The sequence below is a fragment of the Cherax quadricarinatus genome, chromosome 27, assembly GCF_038502225.1.
Source record: "Cherax quadricarinatus isolate ZL_2023a chromosome 27, ASM3850222v1, whole genome shotgun sequence".
NCBI lineage: Eukaryota > Metazoa > Arthropoda > Malacostraca > Decapoda > Parastacidae > Cherax > Cherax quadricarinatus.
The window spans coordinates 23,528,048-23,555,233 of NC_091318.1; positions in this window are offsets into that span (position 1 = coordinate 23,528,048).

Consider the following 27,186-nt stretch of genomic DNA (forward strand, 5'->3'; position numbering starts at 1 on the left):
CCACCTCCAAGTAACTCGTGCTGGAAAATACCACCTCCAAGTAACTCGTGCTGGAAAATACCACCTCCAAGTAACTCGTGCTGGAAAATATCACCTCCAAGTAACTCGTGCTGGAAAATACCACCTCCAAGCAACTCGTGCTGGAAAATACCACCTCCAAGTAACTCGTACTGGAAAATACCACCTCCAAGTAACTCGCGCAGTCTTTGTGTGGAGTGAATCTCTAGGCAAACTATACGTATCCTAATGGACTAGGAGGAGGAGAAGAAACCAGAAGAAAACAGAATAAGGAAACAGAAGAAAACAGAAAAAGAAGAAAACAGTAAAAGAATAAGAAAACAGAAAAACAAGAAGACATACCCTCGTCAGTAGGGACGGGGAAACGATAACATGTACTAACCATTTATACGCTTTTTAAATAACCACATGGAACATTTATTAAGTCTTTAAAGTTTCCTGGAGCAAACAACACGAACAAAAAGGATACATTTTCGATCTACGATAAACAAATGATGTCAGAAAAACATTAAAAAAACATTTCTTAGCATATGCAGCAATGCAGCACAGATTACTCTGAATTTCAATAAAATCTAAAGTCTGAAGATGAGAGACAACAGTGTTTACCTCGCTACCTTCCTCACACCCTCGTTTCCTCACTCCCTTCCTTTCTTCAAGTCTTTTTTTTTCCGTTATCCGGCCTTCGAGTAAAGCCTTCACCCCTACCGCCCCCTCCATACACACACACGTCTAATTCTGTCCTCCATCTGGAGTTTCTGGAGTTTATCTGGAGAGAGTTCCGGGGGTCAACGCCCCCGCGGCCCGGTCTGTGACCAGGCCTCCTTAGGTCAGTGTCCCAGGATGCGACCCACACCAGTCGACTAACACCCAGGTACCCATTTTACTGATGGGGAACATAGACAACAGGTGGAAAGAAACACGTCCAATGTTTCTACTCTGGCTGGGAATCGAACCCAGGCCCTCACCGTGTGAAGCGAGAGCGTTAACCACCAGGCCACCAGAGCCCTGCCCAGGCCACCAGAGCCCTTCACTTTCAACACCGCAACCAACACCATCTCCGCCACCATCCTCCTTCCGTTCCTCTCTCCCTCTTGCTCTCCCTGCCTTTTAAAGATCTACCCGTTGACTCCCATGAGGTTTTCCACAGCGCTGACTCCAGCATGCACTTCCGTTCCCCCAGAGGTGCAGAATGCTGTTCCGACGGCTGTCCGTGCAGCTGGGGCCTTCACTGCAACTCCACCTTTGGCATATATACAGAGAGGTGTTTATTTGTTTGTATATTATACATGGTGATGGGTAAAAATGCACGTAATGTGGAGCGAGTCTACATTTTTGAAGACAATTCGCTCAGAAATCTTTTTTTTTTTTTTCATTTACTCGCTAGTCAGCTAATTATCCCAGTCACTACACACTGAGAGCTTATTTTTATCCCTGTTTTAGGGTTTAATAACTTTTGATTGGTGGTGTACATGTGATATGCAATCTTACAGATTCTCGTGTAGTCGACAGGCTAAAAAAACAAAACTTCGATAAGGAAGCTTGTGTATTATTAACTCCATCCACGGTCTAAACCAGGCGTGGTGGCTCGGCTGAGGTGGGACCAGACCTAACTCAGAATTTACAAAATCTGGGTTATCTAGAACTTCCAGATCTCCGAGGATATCATGTCTTTGGTTCCCTGCATCCCCTAGAACAAGTTACCTCTTTGCGCTTCCCTGGACGGAGGTTAGAGCCTTCAGTAGCCCTCGAACCGAAGGATTCACATGGCACATAACACAGCGAAGTACAATGCAAATAAATACCACTGGCAAGACTGTGGTTTTCACTATAAAGTGTGCAGCAAAGGGCTCTCTAGAGACCACCCAAAGTAATTTTCTCTGCGTTTCTTTACTGGAACTGCTGTGGAAACTTAAGTTGTTCCTTGACGATAGTTCCCCAGTTTGTTTCCTTATTAGAGGCGATGGTGGGCGTGTCTTCCGCTCTATGAAGACCAAGACACAAGTTGTAGAACAAGCATTCATAAACTAGAACAATGTCTTGATCTGAGTGAGGAAACGAGGGTGTGAGGAAGGCAGTGAGGTAAACACTGTTTTGTTTCGTCTTCAGACTTTAGATTTTGTGGAAGTTCAGATTTATCTGTGTTTCCGCAATAAGCCATTCATTTCACATTGTGTCAATGTTCCTGTACTGCACTTTTAGTTTTAATGTTATTATTTTTGATGATCTGAACGGTCACTACATTTGTGACAATGTTTTATCGAGCCCAGGAAAATCTCCACTACCTCTTTCATAGAGTATATTAACTTCGCCGTTTAAAAATACCTGGAAGCTCACCCGGTGTCATATTCAGACTGAGACCTTTACCGAGACTAATCTTGCTGTCTGATTTCCTGATGCCTTACTGGATTTTCCTGCGAGATTGTCAAGGTAGAAACTATTTCCAGATTTTGCTTGGTACAGCAGGAGGCGTTCTCTCTCGTGTCCCTCGGTGATTGCTGGATCGAGCTGATGTCTTTCACTGTACGCAGGTAATGGTAGAAGATGAGATACAACGATGGAGGGCAAGAGAAAATAATGTAAGTGCTTTCCCTCCTCTTTCGTCTTTCCTGGCTCCATCTTCTCTTGTCTTTCCTGTTCTTGCGCATGGCCTTCTGCCTGCTTCTGGTTTGCCTTATGTGTGGGATAGAACATCCTGAGAGATTGTAATTGTTACGATAACCCCGAGTCTGTACCCTCCTTACCTCTAAACCTCCTTTTCCTCAAAGCCACAACTTCTGGCTTCCTTACCTTTCCTTCTGATCCCAGCAGCCTTCACCCCGCCTCCCCTATTCTCTCCACACACAAACTGGAGCACACTAGAAACAAGAGCATAAATACACCCCAAATAACCTACAGTATATCAGTGTTACATGAATTACAACACCGTGTTCAACATAAGTCGGGGTCAAGTAAGGAGCCACGTCGACCTCGGCTTGAAAAATGTCCCCAAGAAATTCGTCGACTAAGGCTATATCCGGAAATTCCTAAAAAATATGACCAGGGTGCAATATTAATTTATCGGCTAAGATTTTAACACGCGTAATCAAATATTTCAAATATCGTAAGTGGGAAATAAATCTTAGGTCGCTGACAATTAACTGGACAGATTGTTGCTTTACTCTCAAGGTAAAACCTCTTTATAACTAGTTTTCTTTAGTAAACATTGTGACCGCGGATATTAGGTCTAAAATCCACTGGTAACAATTACATTTAATATAATAAACCTGAATAATTATCTTCATTCAAGCTATTAGTTAATCCACTCACTGTTGTTCCATCACTATACACACATTACTGGATCTACCACTCTTGCACTTTTATCATATAATAATAATCTTTTCATAATAAAGGGGTCAAATGGGGAAGTAGGGATCAAGGGACACTGTATTGGACGCTTCAACAATTTTACACATTTTCTAAGAAATTTTTCAACCTAACTACAGAGAAAGCAATGTAATATATCACAATGAAGATACGGGGCGATATTAATGAGAGGGAGGACTAGGGGGGTCAAGTGGATAATTCGTAAGTCATAGTTCACACTTAGCAATCCATTAAAGACCTTCCAACCTTATGGTTCTCAGTCGAGCTCTCTCTTCGTTCCTTTCCCGTCCCCTCAACTTAATATATATATATATATATATATATATATATATATATATATATATATATATATATATATATATATATATATATATATATATATATATATATATATATATATATATATATATATATATATATATATATATATATATATATATATATATATATATATATATATATATATATATATATATATATATATATATATAAAGTTGAGGGTGGAGCAGCATAGCATTTAAGGGGACGGGGAAGGAACGAAGAGAGAGCTATAGCTATATATATATATATATATATATATATATATATATATATATATATATATATATATATATATATATATATATATATATATATATATATATATATATATATATGCTTCAGGAAAGAACAAAGCTCGTCTCCTGGCAGTGAAGGCACCACACTCAGGAGATTTCCTGTTAGCTGTTCCCAATTCCTCCCTGGGCACCCGTCTCGACCCACAGGCCATTCGGATTGGTGTTGCTCTTCGCCTAGCCGCCCCCATCCTCACCGAACATAGGTGTATTTGCGGCAGGGCGACAGCTGATCAATTCGGACTCCATGGTCTCGTGTGTCACACAGCAGAAGGGAAGTATGCCAGACATGAGGAGATCAATGACATAATAAAGAGAAGCCTCGCCACAGCCCGTTGCCCAGCTCAACGGGAACCCCAAGTACAGAGGTCTGATGGAAGTCAAAAGCGTCCTGATGGAGCCACTATGCTACCCTGGAAGGATGGAAAGCAGATTGCCTGGGACTACACCTGTGCTGCCACATTGGCAGACACCTACTTGCCATACTCTGTAGTGGAAGGGGGTGGAGCTGCCAGCCACAGGGAGACCCAGAAGATCCGAAAATATGAAGACCTTCCCCCTTGCTATAACTTCATTCCAATAGGGTCGGAGACCCTTGGAGCATGGGGCAAGTGTGCTCTAAAGTTCCTCAAAGAGCTGGGTGAAAAGCTCATCATAGAAACCAAGGACCACAGGGCGACCAGCTTCATCTTTCAGAGACTCAGTGTTGCGATCCAGAGAGGAAATGCCTGCAGCATTCTGGGCACACGGCCCACCGCAGGGGAGCTGGACGAAGTATTCGAGATGTACCTCTGAGTTACCTATGTTGTTTTACTTTGTATCATATTTTTGTGAATGTTTCGTCAATGTATTTTGTCTTTATATATATATATATGTATATATATATATATATATATATATATATATATATATATATATATATATATATATATATATATATATATATACATATATATATATATATATATATATATATATATATATATATATATATATATATATATATATATATATATATATATGTACATATATATATATATATATATATATATATATATATATATATATATATATATATATATATATATATATATATATATATATATATATATATATATATATACATATATATCCTGCTATATGCAGATGGGTTTTTACACCAATAAGATTTTTCCTCAGGAGTGTGCACTTAAAAATCCAGCTTAGCGTTTGTCAGTAACAGAGGAAATATGATCAACACTTCAAACTGCTGAAGATTAGTAGGTGTCTCTATCCTTGAGTTCAGATAAAGGAAAATAAACAAGTTTAATAATGTACTGAGTTACAAACTATGTACATTATCAAATTTACACCCTTAAATTCCATCACAACGTTTGTATGACTCTCCATGTATTATTTCTTACCCTAACTTAATCTAAAGCAATCTGTAAAGACAGAAGGTACAGAAACTGACGTTTGGTATTACTTAAGAAAAGAAACTATAAAACTGAGGATGAGCTGCAGAGGGAAGTTCTGAAGTCCCTTACACCACAGTAGGCTGTCAGCTCCCGGCCGCTTGCAGGTCAGGGTACACTGAGGGTCTACAGTCCCAGATCCTCATGTAAGTTTGATAGCATTTAGGGCGAGCAGTCTCTAATGCGCCTCCTTTGCTAGCATCAAGGTACTCTTCCTTTCCGTGAAGGTAGAAGTATCCTGTATTTCGGCCAACAACTGTGCACATCTTCAACAGCCTGCTGAAGAAGTCCTCAGACGTGGACGACAATATATAGATATCTTCATATCCTGTTATATTCGTTTGCTGCATGAAAAAAAAAATATATTAAAAAGTAGGAATATTTTCTATTTTTGAGTCACTACTACCTTGGAGGGGGACATACTATGTAACAAAAAAAAAGGTAGGGCTAACTTCAAACGCATTATTATCAGAAAGAAAACTGGCATATTAATGGGGTAAAAATGGTAACAAAATACAGGTTAAACCTGGTTGCAGCACTCTGAAGCATGTGCATGATGATAATGGGAGGTCATATTCCACACAATAACCTGAACGGGTTCTCGCCGCATCAAGACTTCTAAAGATAATTGAAAATATCGACAGAGCAAACGAGACATGCAGTCACGTACACAGGAGCAGCAATAATTCATGGTCATCCTGAGGTATACCCAGTAATTTGGCGGTCCCCGGCACTAAGAGGCACCGGAATAGTAGAGGTGATGACAATGTCTACCACTCTGTCATATTGATCTGCAACGATTCCAGGTATTCCACAACAATAATATGACAAAATAGCTAAACTAATGCAAAAGCTCTATTACACATTTTGTATAAGGCTCAAAAGAATAATTCAACGTGAACTCTATATATATATATATATATATATATATATATATATATATATATATATATGTGTGTGTGTGTGTGTGTGTGTGTGTGTGTGTGTGTGTGTGTGTGTGTGTGTGTGTGTGTGTGTGTGTTTGTATATATATATATATATATATATATATATATATATATATATATATATATATATATATATATATATATATATAGAATCTTAGAAAATTTAGCCTAATCTAACTAAATATATTGTGGATAACTTTATAATTATATATATATATATATATATATATATATATATATATATATATATATATATATATATATATATATATATATATATACATATATATATATATATATATATATATATATATATATATATATATATATATATATATATATATATATATATATATATATATATATATATATATATATATATATATATATAAAGAAATCACAATAAAAAGGGTCATTGTAAATATAAAAAAATCCAGTAAATATAGGAAATAAACCCTGAGCGTGTGCAAGCACATGAAAGCGCCGAGGTTTAATTTCCTATTTTCACTGTGGTATTTTTTCATACATATATAAAATCTCATATAAGGAAGTACCACCTCTAGAACTGACTGGGGATCGGCAGCCTCAGATCAGAGAATAAACGTACTTCAGGGAAAACCCATGAGGCTTTCTCCCGGAGCTGAGTATTTTTTTTTTACCTATCGCCTGGAGCTTTATTTGAAAACAAAATACATTGAAAAAAAGGGATACAGTGAGATGGAGAACAACGTGCATGACGTACATACATATATATGTACATTGCAAATCAAAATGGGAAATATTTCCAGATGGCATTACGGTTTAGTGAGCATTTTGTGCAGAGGATAAGTGTACAGAAGAGCAAAAACATGACGTAAATTATTGGTATTTTGTTACCAAGGGAAGGCGAGGAATGTGACCATCGATCTTGACAGATACGACGATAAAAATGTCAGTATATCAAGTTTTTATCGGGTTGTGCAATCTCCCGTGAGCGGTGATTACATGGTGTCAAGTTGACCTGAATACTTCCAAAGTCTGGCTATGTTTATCGAATGTTTAAGTGAATAATGTTGGTTCAGGATGATAATGTGTAGAGTGGTGGCGTGTATTCTATACCACCACCACTGACATCGCTACAACCATCACAACCACCACTGTCACTATAACCATCACCACCATCACTGTGACTACAACCATCACCACCATCACTGTCGCTACAACCATCATCACCATCACTATCACTGCAACCATCACCACCATCACTACAACCATCACCACCATCACTGTCACTACAGCCATCACCACCATCACTATCACTACAACCATCACCACCATCACTGTCACTACAGCCATCACCACCATCACTATCACTACAATCATCACCACCATCACTACAACCATCACCACCATCACTGTCACTACAGCCATCACCACCATCACTATCACTACAACCATCACCACCATCACTACAACCATCACCACCATCACTATCACTACAACCATCACCACCATCACTACAACCATCACCACCATCACTATCACTACAATCATCACCACCATCACTACAACCATCACCACCATCAATATCACTACAATCATCACCACCATCACTACAACCATCACCACCATCACTACAGCCATCACCACCATCACTATCACTACAACCATCACCACCATCACTACAACCATCACCACCATCACTATCACTACAACCATCACCACCATCACTACAACCATCACCACCATCACTATCACTACAACCATCACCACCATCACTACAGCCATCACCACCATCACTATCACTACAACCATCACCACCATCACTACAACCATCACCACCATCACTATCACTACAATCATCACCACCATCACTACAACCATCACCACCATATCCCCAGCAGCACCAACCACCCCCCTCCCCCTCCCCTCACAACCACCAACCACAAGTTTCCTGTCATCACTCTCCTCCGTCCCTTTACGCATTTCCTATTTCTATCCTTCCTCTTCTTCTCTGCAATCCGTTGGTGGCAATTTTCTTGAAGAAAAAAGGAAAGTAATGAAAATTTGTTCACAAAATGCCGCATGGATCTTCGCTCTCAGGAATGCTGGAGTGGAGATGGAAAATTCTCTCTATATTATAGTGTGGATTTGGAGATGTGCTTTTGGAATATGGAGCGAGGTGGGGAGATTCTTTTTCCAGTTGTATTATGCCCGCTAGTTTTTTTTTTTTTTTGGTTAAGATTATAGGGAACGGGTATTGTTCTCTCTTTCAAGATTATAGGGAAGAGAATTTATTTTTCTGTGCCAAAATTATCAAGAACAGATTATTTTTCTATTTTAGGATTATATGGAGAGCGCTTTTCTGTTTCGAGATTATAGGGAGCAGACTGCTTATGTGTTTCAAGATTATAGGGAGCAGGCATTTTCTATTTCGGTATTATAGTGAGCAGAAATTTTTCTCTTTCACGATTGTGAAGAGCAGATCTTTTCTCCTTTTCAAAAATATACGGAAGATTTTATGGTTTAATGAGTATAAGTAGAAAAAAAGATTTTATGATCATATCGTTTAGGTTCATTTGATGCCCCTGTGATTAGGGTCGGTCTTAGGTCACCCACTTTTCAGACTGATGTAACACTATCACCTGCTGGCCTCCTCAGGTGTGAATATATTACCTCCCTTTCACCTTTCGGCTGAAGAACACTGACTTCTTGCCTTGGCTGGAGAGGGTGAGGTTTCGTGTGCTGGGTGGAGAGGGTGAGGTTTCTTGTGTTGGCTGGAGAGGGTGAGATTTCGTGTGCTGGGTGGAGAGGGTGAGGTTTCTTGTGTTGGCTGGAGAGGGTGAGATTTCGTGTGCTCGGTGGAGAGGGTGAGGCTTCGTGTGCTGGGTGGAGAGGGTGAGGTTTCTTGTGTTGGCTGGAGAGGGTGAGATTTCGTGTGCTGGATGGAGAGGGTGAGGTTTCTTGTGTTGGCTGGAGAGGGTGAGGTTTCATGTGCTGGGTGGAGAGGGTGAGGTTTCTTGTGGTGGGTGGAAAGGGTGAGGTTTCATGTGCTGGGTGGAGAGGGTGAGGTTTCTTGTGGTGGGTGAGCTTGTTATCCACGGCACGTTGGTAGCTTCTTCAGCTCTAACACTGAGGGGTCCGGGATAGATCCCCGGCACAGGTGAAGCGTTGGGCATGTCTCTACTCCTGCTTTCCCTGTTTACCTAAGAGTGAGTAGGTACCTGAGTGTTAGTCTACTGTTGTGGGTTGCATCCTGGGGCACAAAATTAACTCAAGCTACCCGAAATACTCTGTATAACCAGGGGCATCCTATAAAGTATACCAGTAACGTCAGGTAGTTCTGTATCAGTTGTATCATGTACTTTGAACAAATAAAGATTATTATTAATATTATTGGTGACCTTGCTGTGAATAAGACATGTGCCACACCTAGGTGTCTTTATTCTGAAGAAGTTTCACCAACCATGGCTTTATCCAATGTCTTCAGGATGATACCTAGGTGTTGCACATGTGTCTTGTTCATCAACTTCTCGATATTTTGTACCATTAATACCATGAGGCTGTTATCCACTGTGTATGAGCTTGTTTTCCACTCTGGGTAAAGATGTATATCATTGAGTGGACAAGCAAAAGCGATCAAATTTATCCTTTACATAATAACGTGTTCTTTACCTTCTCACTCATCGTTTTTAGCTGGGTATAGATTAACTGACAACTGTGATGCAGAGAAAGAGTACCTTGAAAAACGCAGTTAGCACGATGTTTAACCCACTGTGGGTGAAACATCGTTTAATAAAAGATTTTTCTCTGCTACACGTGTCTTTGAAATTACCGTGTGCTGGCGCACATAATTTGTTTGGAAGAGTCAGATAGATTCCTGGTTTTGTCTGCCGACTGTAGTGTTCCTTCTAGTTTCCCTGCTCGACTGACGTTATTATTCCTGTGGTCAACCTCAGTGCTGCATTTGCTGAGATTTTTATTCTTAATAATACCTAAGCAAATGAAATCTGCTACAAGTGAGGTATTAACATCATGTTATTTCCCATCTGCCCAATGGGGAAAATGTTGATGTCTCAGTTATATAGTTCGAATACCCGTAGAGGTCAGAGATATCACCAGAGCTCCAGCAGATACGTTTCAAGTTGCAGATATCAACGTGCAATGTTCTTTAGTCAGTGAGCCGGAGAGAGCCGTTCAACCATGACTAACAGGGCTCCTGCTATGATCTGTTCTGCTTGTCTTCCAACAGAAGCAGTGCTCAACACGACAAGTGAGGGAGAGGGGGAAGGAGAGAGAGAGAGAGAGAGAGAGAGAGAGAGAGAGAGAGAGAGAGAGAGAGAGAGAGAGAGAGAGAGAGAGAGAGAGAGAGAGAGAGAGAGAGAGAGAGAGAGACGGGGGAAGGAGGTAGACGGTAGGAAAGGTAGCTGGGATATATAGAAGGAGGGAGGGAGGGAGAGCCAGCAATGGGCGCACCTCAAGCTGGGCAGCGCCTAGTCACACACGCGCCATTGCTCTTCCAGATCTTTATTTAACTGCATTTATACTAATGCATTTGTATTTTATTGTCCAATCAGTAGTATAATGGGGCGATGGGGTCGCATTTTTTTCAGGAGTAATAATTACCTCGTGACTGTCTGGGTTATATACTAGAAGGAGATTGTGTTAACGAGAAAACAGAATTAATGAGTAATAATTGTGGGTATTTTTTTTTACTCGGTTCATCGGAGCAATAAATGAGTTGTTATTGTTCAGGCATACATGAAATTATAATGCCCGTGTGTGTGTGTGCGCGCGCACGCACACACACGTGCGCGGGTGAAACTTGGGATGAAGTCGTACCAGATGTTCAATGTGCCATAAATTCTGCTTACAATGCTTCCATAGGTGATACTCTACATTATGCATTGTATGGTGTAGACAAGCGTTTACCCTATGTGTTGTTATATTCCACTCCAAAACCTAATTACAACCCTGATGATTTCATAGCAACTCGTACCAGCATAGCTCAGAGTGTTTTTAGAAGAATCCGTGAAACACTTCATAAATCAACAGCAGAATTTACTAGAGTAACTAATAGCCATGCTAAGCCGTCAAAAGTTAAAGTAGGTTCGAGAGTTATGCTGACAAATTTCAACAAAACATCCGCAATGCCTAAGCTTGATCAAAAGTTTCTCGGCCCTTATCGAGTTGTAGAACATATCACTGGCAATAAGTATAAGGTTAGAGAAATTAGTACTGGTAAGTACAAAGAATCGCATTTAGATCATATGAAATTAGTATGCGATGTTGATGATATTATTACCCAGACTAATGTGACAGATGCTGAAAATCCTCTTGACTCTGTACCCTCTACCTCAAATACTCAGTCAGATAATCAACCTGAATGTCGTTACTCTTTGCGTACTCGACAAGTAATGAGAAACCCACAAGTATCTTTTGTAGATACTCATTCAGATCTCCCTCAGTCAAGGCATGTGTTAGCCATTGCAGAGGAATTCGATCCTCCCAGAGATGATAACCATTCTGCATATGTAAACCTCACCCTCGCAGAATTGGGTTTAAATGTACATAGTCTGTATAATTAGATGACCGAGATGAAGGAAATTGTCAACTGTTTGTTATTAACTGATCAGTTTTTCAGAATTTTTTTTTTTTGTTTCGTGTTCACGTTCTCTCCGTATTCTGAGAATTTGACAGTAATAATCTGAGTGCACCAGATTGCCTTTGCTGTTAATTTCACCTTGTATATATATATATATTTATTCTTCCTTAGAATCCGTAGAGTGCATGAATACAGATTGATCGATCATTTCCATCCATATTGTACAATGATTTGTTCTTATAAGCTGTAATGCATTACAATGAAACTCATTACGTTAAAAGTGGTTACGTTAACACCCATTACGTAAAACTCAGTATGTTAGCATCCATTATGATACCATCCATTAGTTCTAAGTTACATATGTCTTGTTATTGTATAGAATCAGCCCAGAACCATCTGCCTGTTCAGCCTATAGCATAATAGTGTATGTCGAGACGACATACGTAACATGACCGAGCTGTCAGCATAGTTGCTGATCCCCTTATATGTGTTGTATAGATTAGCTTAGTTGTATTATAGTACCATCCATGTGCTTTATATAGAAGATCCCTAGGCCGAGTGACTGTATGATGTCACGGGATGCAGCATGAGTGAGTGAGAGGCGCTGCCTCGTTCTCACTCGATGGATAGACTTCAAGCAGGCAGAACAAGGCAGGCCTGGGCTCCCACCTCTCATCCATAGTCTGACAATATATATCGTTACCATCCAACAAGTGAGTTTACCTTATCCATCTTATCTCCTTCCGAACCCCCACGACACAACCACTTCATCTCATTCAGTTTCATTACCACTACTCGACTGAAGAAATATTTCATAACATCCAAGATGGAAGTTAAAAATACAAATAAGCCATCTATGCTTTTAGTTTCAGTCTGCGTCCTTATATTAGGTGTTCATAATTCAGGCTGTCAATATCGGCCCCTCTTAGCTTTTTGAATATCCTCCCCATTCCAGCTCTGCTTCAAGATCGCTATATTTGCTTTCTTTCATCTCTCATTATGAATTCCGCTGAGCTCTCAGACTCTCCTGGCTTGAAATGTTCCAGCTGTCACGGATTCTTGCAAATGACTGATGAGAGCCATGACGAAAGTTGTGCAAAATAAGATATAATTTTTGTTTAGAACCGATTGTTCTGCGTTTTCCAAGACTTTCACGTGCCGCCGAAGTCTTGCAGTTGAGGCAGTAGAGCCTAGTGTCACAAGGATTTAGCACTTTATCCGTGTAGGTCATTCAGAGCTCGTAGCTATAAAAAATATTTCCCACACAACACACACACACACACACACACGCACGCACACACACATTAAAACAGGACAAAAGTAAGAAACGATAAGAGCAAGGAAGACAAACATGTGGTTGAGTTGCAGGTGCGGCAATATATTTGGTATGATGTTAACCCCAGATCATCATCTTTCAACGATATTTGTTGCTTCTTCCCGCATCGTGTCTATTCCATATCTGGTGTAATTCTTCCTTCCCCGTCCAGATGGCCTTATATTTGTTTAAATTCAATTCCAGTAGCCAGTGGTTAGTCTATTCCAGCAGCTAGTGGTTAGTTTACTCCAGCAGCGACTGCTTGGTCTACTCCGACAACCACTGGTTGGTCTACTTCAGCAGCTACTGGTTAGTCGACTCCAGCAGCTACACTGGTTAGTCTACTCCAGCAGCTACGGTTGGTTTTCTCCTGCACCTACTGACTGGTTTACTCCACCTGCTACTGGAACGTCTGTTCCAGTAGACATTACCTGACCAACTCCATCAGCACTTAATTGGCCCACTCCGGAAAGCACCGGTCCGTCCAGCCTCACGATTGTTGCCAAGACAATTTTTTACCATTCGCCCTGTATTTATGAGTATAGGGGACGCCACTTGGCCCAGGCTAAGTGGGCTGTTGTAAGAGTATGGGCGTTATCTAGCCCAGCGTAAGTGGCAGCTACGGGAATACATGTTCCCATGTGATAGTCCACTACTCTTCTAGCTTCTAATCATCCAACATAAATTCTCCCTCTTTTTTTTTTTGTCCAGCTAACATTGGAGATTTTTTGATAATACCGAGAAATAAGGAATTGCCTTTTTTCATGGATGGAATTATTGACGAAAAGGACGGTACTCGACGTTAGCTTCGGTGGCTAGGTGTGGAATGAAACTTACCTAGTTCTCCACACCTGCTGGAACTACAGGTGTAGGTACCGCTATTGTGGCGCCCACACCTGATAAGACAGCAGGTTTTATTTAAAGTTTCCTTGCCTCCCACACCTGCAGGTTAGAATTCCAGCCTAAGTACATAATGCAGTATAAATCCGGATTAAAAGAACACGGGTAACTACAGGCACGAAATAGTGCAATGAAATGTATAAATGACCGCAGCATTACGCAAGAGCGCAGTAGCACACACGAAAGAGTGCAACACGCCTGAAAGTGTGTAACAACAAGTATGAAAGAGTGCAACAATACGTACGAAAGAGCGCAGCATCACACATGAAAGAGTGCAACAAAATGCACAAACGAATGTAAACATCAAGAAAAAATGAATACAACACGCATAAATAAATAAAAAGCACAGATAAATGAAAAAAAGGGTGCAAATAAAAAAAAAAGGCAATGAGAAATAATCGCTGTGTATTCTGTTTTCACGCCTGTTTGGTATTCCGGAGTAAAAGTGTTTTATAATTTTTTTGACATCGGCCGCATGCATAAAAATATTCATTTCCTGGTACAGAATAATGTATTCCAAGAGTAAACTTGTTGAAATGATAGAGCTGATGCGTGTAGGGTGAAAACTCTTTCTCTTTCTCTCTCTCTCTCTCTCTCTCTCTCTCTCTCTCTCTCTCTCTCTCTCTCTCTCTCTCTCTCTCTCTCTCTCTCTCTCTCTCTGTCCCTCTCTCTCACACGCACACACACACACACATTCTCCTCCTGCCTCAGAATTCTCAGGAAGTTGAACAATCTGGAAAGTGAAGTAGTGGAGGCAGTATCCATATATAGCTTTAAGATGAGGTACAATAAGGCTCTTGGCGTGGGGAGAGAGTGGGCTTAGTAGCGATTAAGGAAGAAGCGGGGCCACGAGCTATGAATCGACCCCTGCAAAACACAACAGGGGAGTACAACCCAGGGTAAGTGTTTTTTAAAAAGTGCTTTTGACAACCGGAAACTACCTAACGCACGCATGCACACACACACACACTCACACACATACACACACACACACACACACACACACACACACACACACTCACACACACACACACACTCACACACACACACACACACAGATGAAACCAACACCAGCACCTGAAACCAAAAATACCAGAGAGAATCAAAATCTTCGTTAGTTTTTAACTAAAATTTCCTTGGAATTAATAGTGCCCGAAGGATTAATTTCTTTCTTCAAAGCTTTCACTCAGGTGTCTATAAATACTTTTTTATGCCGGTGTAAAATACTGCAAGATGAAAGGTTTAGAAAGACGGATCTTGATGTGGTGACGATGATTTTGAATCTGCTGGCGAAGCCGGTTAGAAGGTGGGTCTGGATCTGCTGATGAAACCGGTTGCAATAAGGTCCGAACTAACCGACAAAGCCGGCTCGAAGTAGAATCTAAACCTGCTGATAAAACCAGTGACAGTAAGGTTCTGGATGTAGCCGACAAAACCGGTTCGAAAGAGGGTTTCGACAAGATGACACGGGGGTCTAGGGAGAGCCGGTTGAAGGAAACGTAAATGCAATAGCGAGATGAAAGTACGGGCTAAAAGGGACGACAAGAGGGGTTGTTAAGAGAAAATGAGGTGATGATTGGGCTGTGAATTGTTTGAGGTAGGGAGAGGGAAGCAAGAACAACACAGGGTAGGGAAGAGAGGGGAGACGAAGGAAAACAAAGTGGAAGAAGTGGATGATATTAGCAGTGACAAGAAAGAATTAAATATATATATATATATATGTCGTGCCGAATATGTAAAACTGGTCAATTAGCAAGAACTCATTTAAAATTAAGTACTTTGTAAAATTTTCTCTTGTACGTTTAAAGATATATTTTTTTCATTAATGTTAATGTAAAAAAATTTAATTGTACACCAAAAGAATCTTAGAAAACTTACCTAACCTTATTATAACAAGAACAATTTATTTTAGCCTAACCCAACAATATATATTTTAGATTTGTTTACAATAATTTAATACTAAACAAACACAGTGAAATATATTTTTTTCGTTAGGTTCAGAATGATTTTGGCGAAATTATTGCATACACAAATTTTCGCTTGTCCTATATGGCAAGATGAGCGTTGCTATTTAAGCCAAGATCGCAAGTTCTGCCTATTCGGCACGACATATATATATATATATATATATATATATATATATATATATATATATATATATATATATATATATGTCGTGCCGAATAGGCAGAACTTGCGATCTTGGCTTAAATAGCAACGCTCATCTTGCCATATAGGACAAGCGAAAATTTGTGTATGCAATAATTTCGCCAAAATCATTCTGAACCTAACGAAAAAAATGTATTTCACTGTGTTCGTTTAGTATAAAATTACTGTAAACAAATCTAAAACATATATAGTTGGGTTAGGCTAAAATAAATTGTTCTTGTTATAATAAGGTTAGGTAAGTTTTCTAAGATTCTTTTGGTGCAAAATTAAAATTTTTTACATTAACATTAATGAAAAAAATATATCTTTAAACGTATAAGAGAAAATTTTAGAAAGGACTTAATTTTAAATGAGTTCTTGCTAATTGACCAGTTTTACATATTCGGCACGACATATATATATATATATATATATATATATATATATATATATATATATATATATATATATATATATATATATATATATATATATATATATATATATATATATATATATATATATATATGTGTGTGTGTGTGTAGTGCCGAATATGTAAAACTGGTCAATTAGCAAGAACTCATTTAAAATTAAGTCCTTTCTGAAATTTTCTCTTATACGTTTAAAGATGTATTTTTTCATTAATGTTCATGCAAAAATTTTTAATTTTGCACCAAAAGATTCTTAGAAAACTTACCTAACCTTATTATAACAAGAACAATTTATTTTAACCTAACCCAACTAAATATATTTTAAATACGTTTACAATAATTTAATACTAAACAAACACAATCAAATGTATTTTTTTCGTTAGGCTCAGAATGATTTTGGCGAAATTATTGCATACACAAATTTTCACTTGTCCTATATGGCAAGATGAGCGCTGCTATTTAAGCCAAGATCGCAAGTTCTGCCTATTCGGCACGATATATATATATATATATGTATATATATATATATATATATATATATGTCGTGCCGAATAGGCAGAACTTGCGATCTTGGCTTAAATAGCAACGCTCATCTTGCCATATAGGACAAGTGAAAATTTGTGTATGCAATAAATTCGCCAAAATCATTCTGAACCTAACGAAAAAAATATATTTCACTGTGTTTGTTTAGTATTAAATTACTGTAAACAAATCTAAAATATATTTAGTTGGGTTAGGCTAAAATAAATTGTTCTTGTTAAAATAAGGTTAGGTAAGTTTTCTAAGTTCCTTTTGGTGCAAAATTAAAAATTTTTACATCAACATTAATGAAAAAAATATATCTTTAAACGTATAAGAGAAAATTTTAGAAAGAACTTAATTTTAAATGAGTTCTTGCTAATTGACCAGTTTTACATATTCGGCACGACATATATATATATATATATATATATATATATATATATATATATATATATATATATATATATATATATATATATATATATATATATATATATATATGTATGTATGTATGTATATATATATATATATATATATATATATATATATATATATATATATTTATATATATATATATATATATATGTAGTGTGTGTGTGTGTGTGTGTATGAGTGAGAGATATCGAATTTATAGGAATATCTATCAAAACAGTGGATAACTTCAAAGGTTATATATACCAATAAGTGAATGTAATGTCAACGTATACGCTACGCTGAGAGTTTATTTTTATTGTTTGTTTATTAAGGTAGAATCTCCGCTAATACTTGCGCTCAATGACCTTCTAGAGCATCGGACTTCATGGAAATATAAGAATAAGAGGTGATATTTCAACTGAACTTCTTCCAGAGTCTGGTCCCAACAATGTCTTCATGTTATACCATCAGGAAATTCATATATTTTGTGAATGCTCACTGACACTAGCTAAATCTAGTGGGGGAAAGGGGACGAGGTATAGGGGGAGATTAGATGGATTGGAGGAGAGGAAGGGGGGAGGCAGTACAGAATGAATAGTGGCAACAGGTAGAGGGTAAGACGGGAAAGCTTGAATAAATACTGCAATAAATGAAGGGATACAGGGAAAAGAGGAGGACAAGAGAAAGAGGATATATAGGAAGAGAAGAATTAGAACGAGAAGGGAAACCCGAGGATTAAAATATGTCACTGTGAATCTCAGTGTGCTAGTGCTGATAAACAGTATGAAAGGTGTGAACACAAGCGAAAAGTGTCAGCAGAATTTGATGGCTGAAGGTGCATGATATTCAACAACAATATTTAGTTAATATGTTGAAGTCCTCATGATAATTAAATGCTTAAGATCATATGCGGGAAAGATGTAAATCCCTTTAGCACTGGCAACTAAAAAAATTGAATCCTTTAAGAGGGAAAGCGGTGACTTGATGTTGGTGAAATGGCTTTTGATTCAAGAACTTGGAGCTATTCTTCTATTTCTCGGATCAGACTTTATTATCTCACATTCTCCTAAAGCTGTATAATCCTTATGGGTTTATAGCATACCCGTGAATCTAATAACAATGTTAGTGAAACATTGCTTTTGTACACTAACCTCCTCTGAGTTTCCTTTCCTCTCTCATTCAATGTTCGTTTTTAGGAGAAGTGAAAACCCTCACCAACACACGAGACTAAGGAGTTAGAACACAAGTTAGCAGATTTATTGACCTGGATCGCAAGTGGTCAGAGGGAAGTTGGTCAAGCGGATTTTAGCACCAAACTTTATTTGCGAGCAGCATGACTTGTGGTTCTTGGGTAGATTATTCCATATTTGCTGCAAGTTTGTTTCTGTTTTCAGCACTGATAAATAAGCAGTATTGTTAGGCATTAACTAACGTAAAGAACGGTGTTAGACATTGATGAATAACTTTTGTTGTAAAAGAGGATTAGGATTCTTGGTTTTGTATGTCAGATTATTAATTAAAAATGAGCCTTAACTGGACATCAAAAAAAAAAAAAAAAAAAAAAAAATTGAAGAAGTCTGGGATAATTTGAGTATGACAGCTAGGATGCGAAATATAGTTGGTTAATTGGGCTTAAATCCCATCGACTATTTAAGGGGCAATAAAGACTTCATGACACATGCTCACTAGTCAAAAATATTTTAGTCCCTTAAATAGGGATTCAAATGAACTCTCAGCATATATATACTGAGAGACATACACCTCGAAGTGTATATGTAAATGACTGTTATACAGTGAGAAGAATACACTTCACTATGCGTACGTAACAGAGTCGTGTTGTGTTTGCACCACGAAAGATTGCAAGATGGTTCACAGTGAATACGAAATTTTCAAAGTTTAAATGGAGACTCCACAAGGGTTGCCAGAAAGATACATTTCACATTTTGTTGGTTTTCGTGATTAATATTTAATTAAATAGACTTGTAGGGAAAATTAACTTAATGTTAAAATAATATTAACATTGTACAGGATGATTTAGCCTAGTTACACGTTTTAATTAATGTACATTAGAGGCTAAAAACTATACCTATGAATCTTGCAGATGTTAAATATCTTGACCATATACGCTGATCAAACATTTAAGGAAACGTTTCTTCACGAATGTCGAAATGTTTCCTGAGTGTCCTTATGCAATATCTTCATTACATATTTCCTTCGGTCTTAGAATAACAGCTTGGCAGCCCAATGTAACTAATTGTATTTCATTTTTTAACTCGCCTCTCTTTGTATATACATATATACACCTGTGTACATACACATTCACACCCTGGACAAATATACTCTTCTCGGTGTGTGTGAACTGGAAAATACACAGCTTTTGGTGTACATACACAGACATACACAACTCTCAGTGTACATACACACAGTGAGATATTTTATGTACTGAAAACTAAACAAAAGTAAGCGTCGTATTCCATGTGTTTTAGATTTAATTTTAATCAAAATCAAATCTTTTATTGACTTACATTGAAGGAAATTGTTTAAGAAATCGAAAGAATTGTAAAATAGCATAATTCTGCTTCCCGTTTCATCTCTTATGAAATAGAGAAAGAAAAAAAAAATTTTTTTTCGTATTTTCTTTTCTTGGGAACTTCCAAAAACTAAAATTATAAATGAAATGAAATGATTGCTTTTAATTTTGAAAACAAATTGTTGGTCGTATGAAATTTCACCAAATAACAAAATTTTGCATGTAAGAGAATAATAAAAAAGACAACTCTCATGATAAATGAAAAATGCGCATTTTTCTTTTAAATATTCATCATAGTCTCGAGGGAAAAAAAAATTGTCCAAGATAGCGCGTTTTGTATATATTCTGAGAGAAGTATTATTGTCTTGGTATATTTACTGACAACAGCAGCATCGAGAGGTATATACGAGGTATATACATCTCAGTGTATATTAACTGGAAACTTATTCTAATTAGTATTTTCAAGGTTAAATTATTTTTGGTTGTGTACAGGTGAAAAGCAATCTTAATAACCTTTGAGCAGTAGATAGGATTAAAATCTCACATACAGAGATAGTATGTTAGGGCTCCCTGCTCGCTAGCCTTGTTCCTGCACTACCACGTGAGTTACTGCTGACTGCTCAATAACCTCTGTCTTAAAAACCATACCCCGGCCGGGATTGAACCCGCGGTCATAGAGTCTCAAAACTCCAGACCGTCGCGTTAGCCACTAGACCAGCCAGCCACAATAAGATTCGTCCAACTAGGTATATTTCTACACCATAGGAAGGTTAGCACAGGCACCTCTGTGACCACAAATGCAAGTTTTTACAGACGAATCTCCAGCTAGCGTGGCCGTGGCGAACTCTAGCTCAAGTCCCAGTGTTACTGGCTGGAGTTTTGAGACTCTATGACCGCGGGTTCAATCCCGGCCGGGGTATGGTTTGTTTGCAATCGTGTCATTACGATTTCGTGAGTCAACCTCTGTCTTGTTCCCTCAGAAGAAACAACAGTGAAGCCGTCACCGCTACACATGTTACTGCTGACTGCTCAATAACCTCTGTCTTGTTCCCTCAGAAGAAACAACAGTGAAGCAGTCACCGCTACACATGTTACTGCTGACTGCTCGCTCACCTGTAACCTCTGTCTGTCATACTAATCAGTCTCATCAGTGAGAAAAAAACATAGAAATAAGTGTGTACATCAAGCATTTGTTTGATCAATATTTCGCTGTAAGAGCTTATCAAGTACGAGCAAAAATGTTGACATCTTCACTGTTTAAAATTTATGCATTTAGCAATTAAGTATATATAAAATGTTTTTTTTTCCTGATCATATGAACATGATTAAAAAAATTAAATGTGAATGTAAATAACAATCTTTATGTTCTTTTACGCAGCTTAATTTCATCTGGCAAATTAGCTTGCTTATAAATCCACAGATTTAATATTATTAAATTGTTAGCAATTAGGTCCGCTAATTAATTAAATATTATATTTTAAAAGGTACTATGTTACAGCCTTGTTATTCCAAATGAGTTTTAAAATTTGAAGAGAGTGTGTGTGGATCATTCAGAACTCTTGACACTGTAAAATACAGGGCACACACACATGTGGAATAAAGACAAAATTAACAATAAAAAATAAAAAAATTGTATAAAACACAACACTATTAAACCATGTTTAAATAAACAGCATCAAATAAAAATATTATTAAGCTCAAAGTTCCCTGAGGTCCCTACAGACACCTCGGAAATGATAAAACCCTGGCGAAAGCGAAAAGAACCAGACTGTGGGCAAACCATTAAAATATATTCCACAGTCAGCAGCACTCCCAAACCTATACTGAGGAGTGCATGAGGAACTGTGAACCGGAATCTATGTGCGAGATGTGTGCGCTCGATCCTCGATTGAGATTCTTCTCATAGTGATGATTCATGTTGAATGAGGGGCCAAACACCCATTACCTGACGAATTCTGTATAACTTGCTTCGGGTCCGTAGGGTATACCAGCCCCGGCCGCTTCCCAAGGACATATCTGTGGATATGGTCATAAAGCCACTGTACGACAAAAAGAGTTTTTATTGAGTGAGTTCGTTATAACAGCCTCTGTCTAAATACTTCGCCATTCATTTTCCAAGACAACAATATGGCTTGAGCAAAGTGCATCCGAACACCCATCACATCCAAAGCAAGAACTGTAAGCTTATTAAGCTTCTACTGACAGCTCAAACCTATCGTGCATCAATTGACCGTTGATACCTATAAAGCTTCCACTTGCATAGCAAAGCTATCAATCACGGCTATCAAGCTTTCACTTACATATTATTGAATAATCAAGCTTCCACTTTCAGAGTAAACACTTATCAAGATTCAGCTTTTTCAATCTTCCACTTACCACAAGGAAAGACAATCTACACAAGGACATGGAGATTGTACCAGAAGCGAAGAAAAATTATGCAAGGGCCTTGAGGCTGTACCACAGGGACTGTCGGGCATAAGGGTAGCTCAGAGACGAAGCAAATAAATCATAATAATGCTGTAAACTCAGATAACAAAGAAAATGCGAGCAAAAAAGACCCCGCACCCTCATGCGACCTCCACCCCGCACCCGACTTCTGCCCCCTCGTCCGACTTCCGCCCCGAAAACACAGATATAATCTAAGGAAGAAGAAATCTCTTACGAGAGAGGACGCGGAGCGAGATATAACGCAGCGAGAGAGAAAGAACTGGCTGAGATTAAATCATAAGACGGACAGCCCTGCTGGGAGACAATGTCATAAATGAGATTAAATCTTATAAAAAAATGTGTCACATAAGAGATGGCGAGACAAGAGGTGAGACATAGGGAGGAGACACAGGGAGGAGACACAGGGAGGAGACACAGGGAGGATTCACAGGGAGGAGACACAGGGAGGAGACACAGGGAGGAGACACAGAGAGGAGATACAGGGAGGAGACACAGGGAGGAGACACAGGGAGGATACACAGGGAGGTGACACAGGGAGGAGACACAGGGAGGAGACACAGGGAGGAGACACAGGGAGGAGACACAGGGAGGAGACACAGGGAGAAGACACAGGGAGGAGACACAGGGAGGAGACACAGGGAGGATTCACAGGGAGGAGACACAGGGAGGAGACACAGGGAGGATACACAGGGAGGAGACACAGGGAGGAGACACAGGGAGGAGACACAGGGAGGAGACACAGGGAGGAGACACAGGGAGGAGACACAGGGAGAAGACACAGGGAGGAGACACAGGGAGGAGACACAGGGAGGAGACACAGGGAGGAGACACAGAGAGGAGATACAGGGAGGAGACACAGGGAGGATACACAGGGAGGAGACACAGGGAGGAGATACAGGGAGGAGACACAGGGAGGAGACACAGGGAGGAGACACAGGGAGGATACACAGGGAGGAGACACAGGGAGGAGACACAGGGAGGAGACACAGGGAGGAGACACAGGGAGGAGACACAGGGAGGAGACACAGAGAGGAGATACAGGGAGGAGACACAGGGAGGAGACACAGGGAGGAGACACAGGGAGGGGACACAGGGAGGAGATACAGGGAGGAGACACAGGGAGGAGACACAGGGAGGAGACACAGGGAGGATTCACAGGGAGGAGACACAGGGAGGAGACACAGGGAGGAGACACAGGGAGGAGACACAGGGAGGAGACACAGGGAGGAGATACAGGGAGGAGACACAGGGAGGAGACACAGGGAGGAGACACAGGGAGGAGACACAGGGAGGAGACACAGGGAGGAGACACAGGGAGGAGACACAGGGAGAAGACACAGGGAGGAGACACAGGGAGGAGACACAGGGAGGAGACACAGGGAGGAGATATAGGGATGTGACACTGGGAGGAGACACAGGGAGAAGATACAGGAATGTGACACAGGAGGGGACACAGGGAGGAGGTACAGGGAGGAGATACAGGGAGGAGACACAGGAAAGAGATATAGGGAGGAGACACGAGGTAGAGTAAGAAAATTATGAGGAGAATAGGTATAAATTAGACGCTACTACGAAGTGGAAACGAGAGAGGGAGAGAGAGAGAGAGAGAGAGAGAGAGAGAGAGAGAGAGAGAGAGAGAGAGAGAGAGAGAGAGAGAATTTTCAAGTAAGGAAAACCTTCTCTGATCGGGTCGTCTTTCTCCTTACAAATATATTATCACCACCACCTACCAAATAAAACAGATTTTACGCCTGGTAAAAGCCTATACTTTTGTGTTAGAGCCGGAACGCTCCCCGAGTGAAATTAAACATTCACACTAAGTGTTAAACCAATGCGGCTTATTCAGCGGTGAAGGCTCGAGCGTCCGTCCGCTAGATGGACTCGCTACTCTCACAGCTGAAATAAATAAACCATTTCAATTTGTAATTTAGAAGCACGCACACACACACACACACACACACACACACACACACACACACACACACACACACACACACACACACACACACACACACACACACACACACAAAGAGGTTCGTGTTAAGTTAAATTGGGATCTTTGTTATCGGGAGTTGGTGCTGAGCGGCGAGGCTTATCTCGACCACCTCTGGATGGCAACATTCCTGAGGACAATGCAACGAAGATTGAAAACGAATGTGCTAGGTAGACTGAGGTAATGAAGTAATGGTGGTAGGAGCAGTGGGTGTGGTGGGTGTAGGTGTGGTGGGTGTAGGTGTGGCGGGTGTAGGTGTGGTGGGTGTAGAAACAGTGGGTACACCATCAGTGGGTACGCCATCAGTGGGTACGCCATCAGTGGGTACGCCATCAGTGGGTACGCCATCAGTGGGTACACCATCAGTGGGTACACTATCAGTGGGTACAGAAGCAGTGGGGACCGCCAAGCACCCCCACCCCCGCTATACCCACAGGGTATTCAGGTACGTGGTCTTATCACAAAGGTATTGAACTATCAATTGGGTGGAATAATGTAATGCAATCCCATGAAACATTTAAGTCATAAGAGGAAACAAAGACTATCACATTATTGTAATCAAGTGAGGCTCTCGACACCCGTAGGGATCACAAGCGCTTGGCGAAAGGGAAGCCAAGAAAAATCATCTTTGGATGGGGAAGGGAAGCTCCAGTTGATATGATCAAGAGCCCTTCATCAGTATCAAGGCACCTCTTAAAGGGACCAAACACACTGAACAAGGACAGAATTCAACAAGGAAACGGGGAATGACCTCCTAGTCAGCATATCGCTTTCAGCCACCGTGTGTGAAGATATTTATTTCTTCCCTCTGCATGGCAGGAAAATATTGTCACGAGGAGGGAAATTTTATTCATTGTCAAGGTGGATCAAAAAAGCTAATGTGAGAGAGCAGAAAGAAGTGTGTTAATGCAGTGTGTGTGTGTGTGTGTGCGCGCACCCGAATGTGCATAATAACGACTAGACGAGAGCATGCTCATACACTAATTTATATAAAACTGTCTGTCTGTCTGTGTCTATCTGTCTGTCTGTCTCTCTCTCTCTCTCTCTAACTGCTCACATTTGGCAGCTGGTAACTCCAGTTTTTCCAAGAATGGGTAACTGCAAAATATAGACTCGTATATTATTTCAGTTCCGTTTGGCATTAAGTCAGCCAGGAAGTTCAAGAGCGTCAGGGACGCAGCGCAAGAGAGTTCACAGCTCCAGCCTCACACGTGTGCGTTAATTTCCCGTTGACGAATACATTTTTTTACTTTGTTTATGCGGCATTCAGATGATAGTAAATGAGGACGATATGTGTGTAGTGTTTAAAATAAAATAAAATTTCCAATACCATAAATATTTGTAAACATTAAGCGTAAATAATTTAGAGGGTTCTTTCATAGGTAACAAAGAATTTACAGGATTGTTTCAGGGGGGACGCAAACAAGTTTGAGAATTGTTTGGGAGTGTTTCCTTACACCTGTTGTCCCATTCACCTAACAAGGAAGTAGCTACCTGGGCGTTAAGCGACTGGTGTGGGTCGCATCCTGAGGGACAATGTTGAGGACCCCAATGGATATAAGACAGTCCTTGATGACGCACTGACTTTCTTGGGTTATCTTGGGTGGCTAACCCTCCGGTGTTGAAAATCATAACAAAATCTTATCTTTGATCTTATCAAGGCTGAGGAACTGGTGATTTCAAATTACCTCCCCAGGCTGGTCGGTTGCTTTATTAGTTTCAAGCTTACCGATTAACCAATGGTCAGTAAGGCTGCGTGTCACGTGGACATCACCAGTCAGGATATTTTATTCATTGATATTAGAATTATTTACATTTTACATATGTTAATCAGAGAAAGCGCTAAGCCTAAGTCCATAGCTCTCACATAGCTATCAGGTTCGATCCAAGGAAGGAGAGGATAAGTTCCTTGGAGCAAGAGCCTTTTCTTCCCTTGAGGGTGTGTTAAAGTATATATATATACAAAGATATACACTACTAAAAGTGAATATACACTGCAAGTCTCGGTTCATACACATAAGAAATATTTCCCAGAAGAGTGTTAACCGGAGTATGACTCACGAAATCTTAATAACACGATTGCAAACAAACCAAGGTACAGGTGGGGTTAGAACTCATGGCAAATTAGTCTTAAAACACCAGGCCAGTGCGTAAGCTGCTGGGCCAGCTGGTTATAATAAGATTAATCAAACTAGGAATATTTATACACCATGGGGCAGACGAGCCTATTCCATGGCCGGGTTCAGAGCAGAGAAACTATCGAAACTCTTCAAAGGCATATCAAAGGTATATGGAGGTTACCATGGGCCCCCGATGTTGGATGAATATTATTATAGCCAGGTGGCCATGAGTTTTAACTTCACCCGTACCTTGGGTTTTTCAGAGTATAAAGTTATGGTACTTTATTATCAATCTCCTGGAATGAAACTTTAAACCTAACAAGTGGTGAGGACTATATTTATATCTGTTCGAATAGGTGGGCATATTTGTATTCCTTGGATCAAT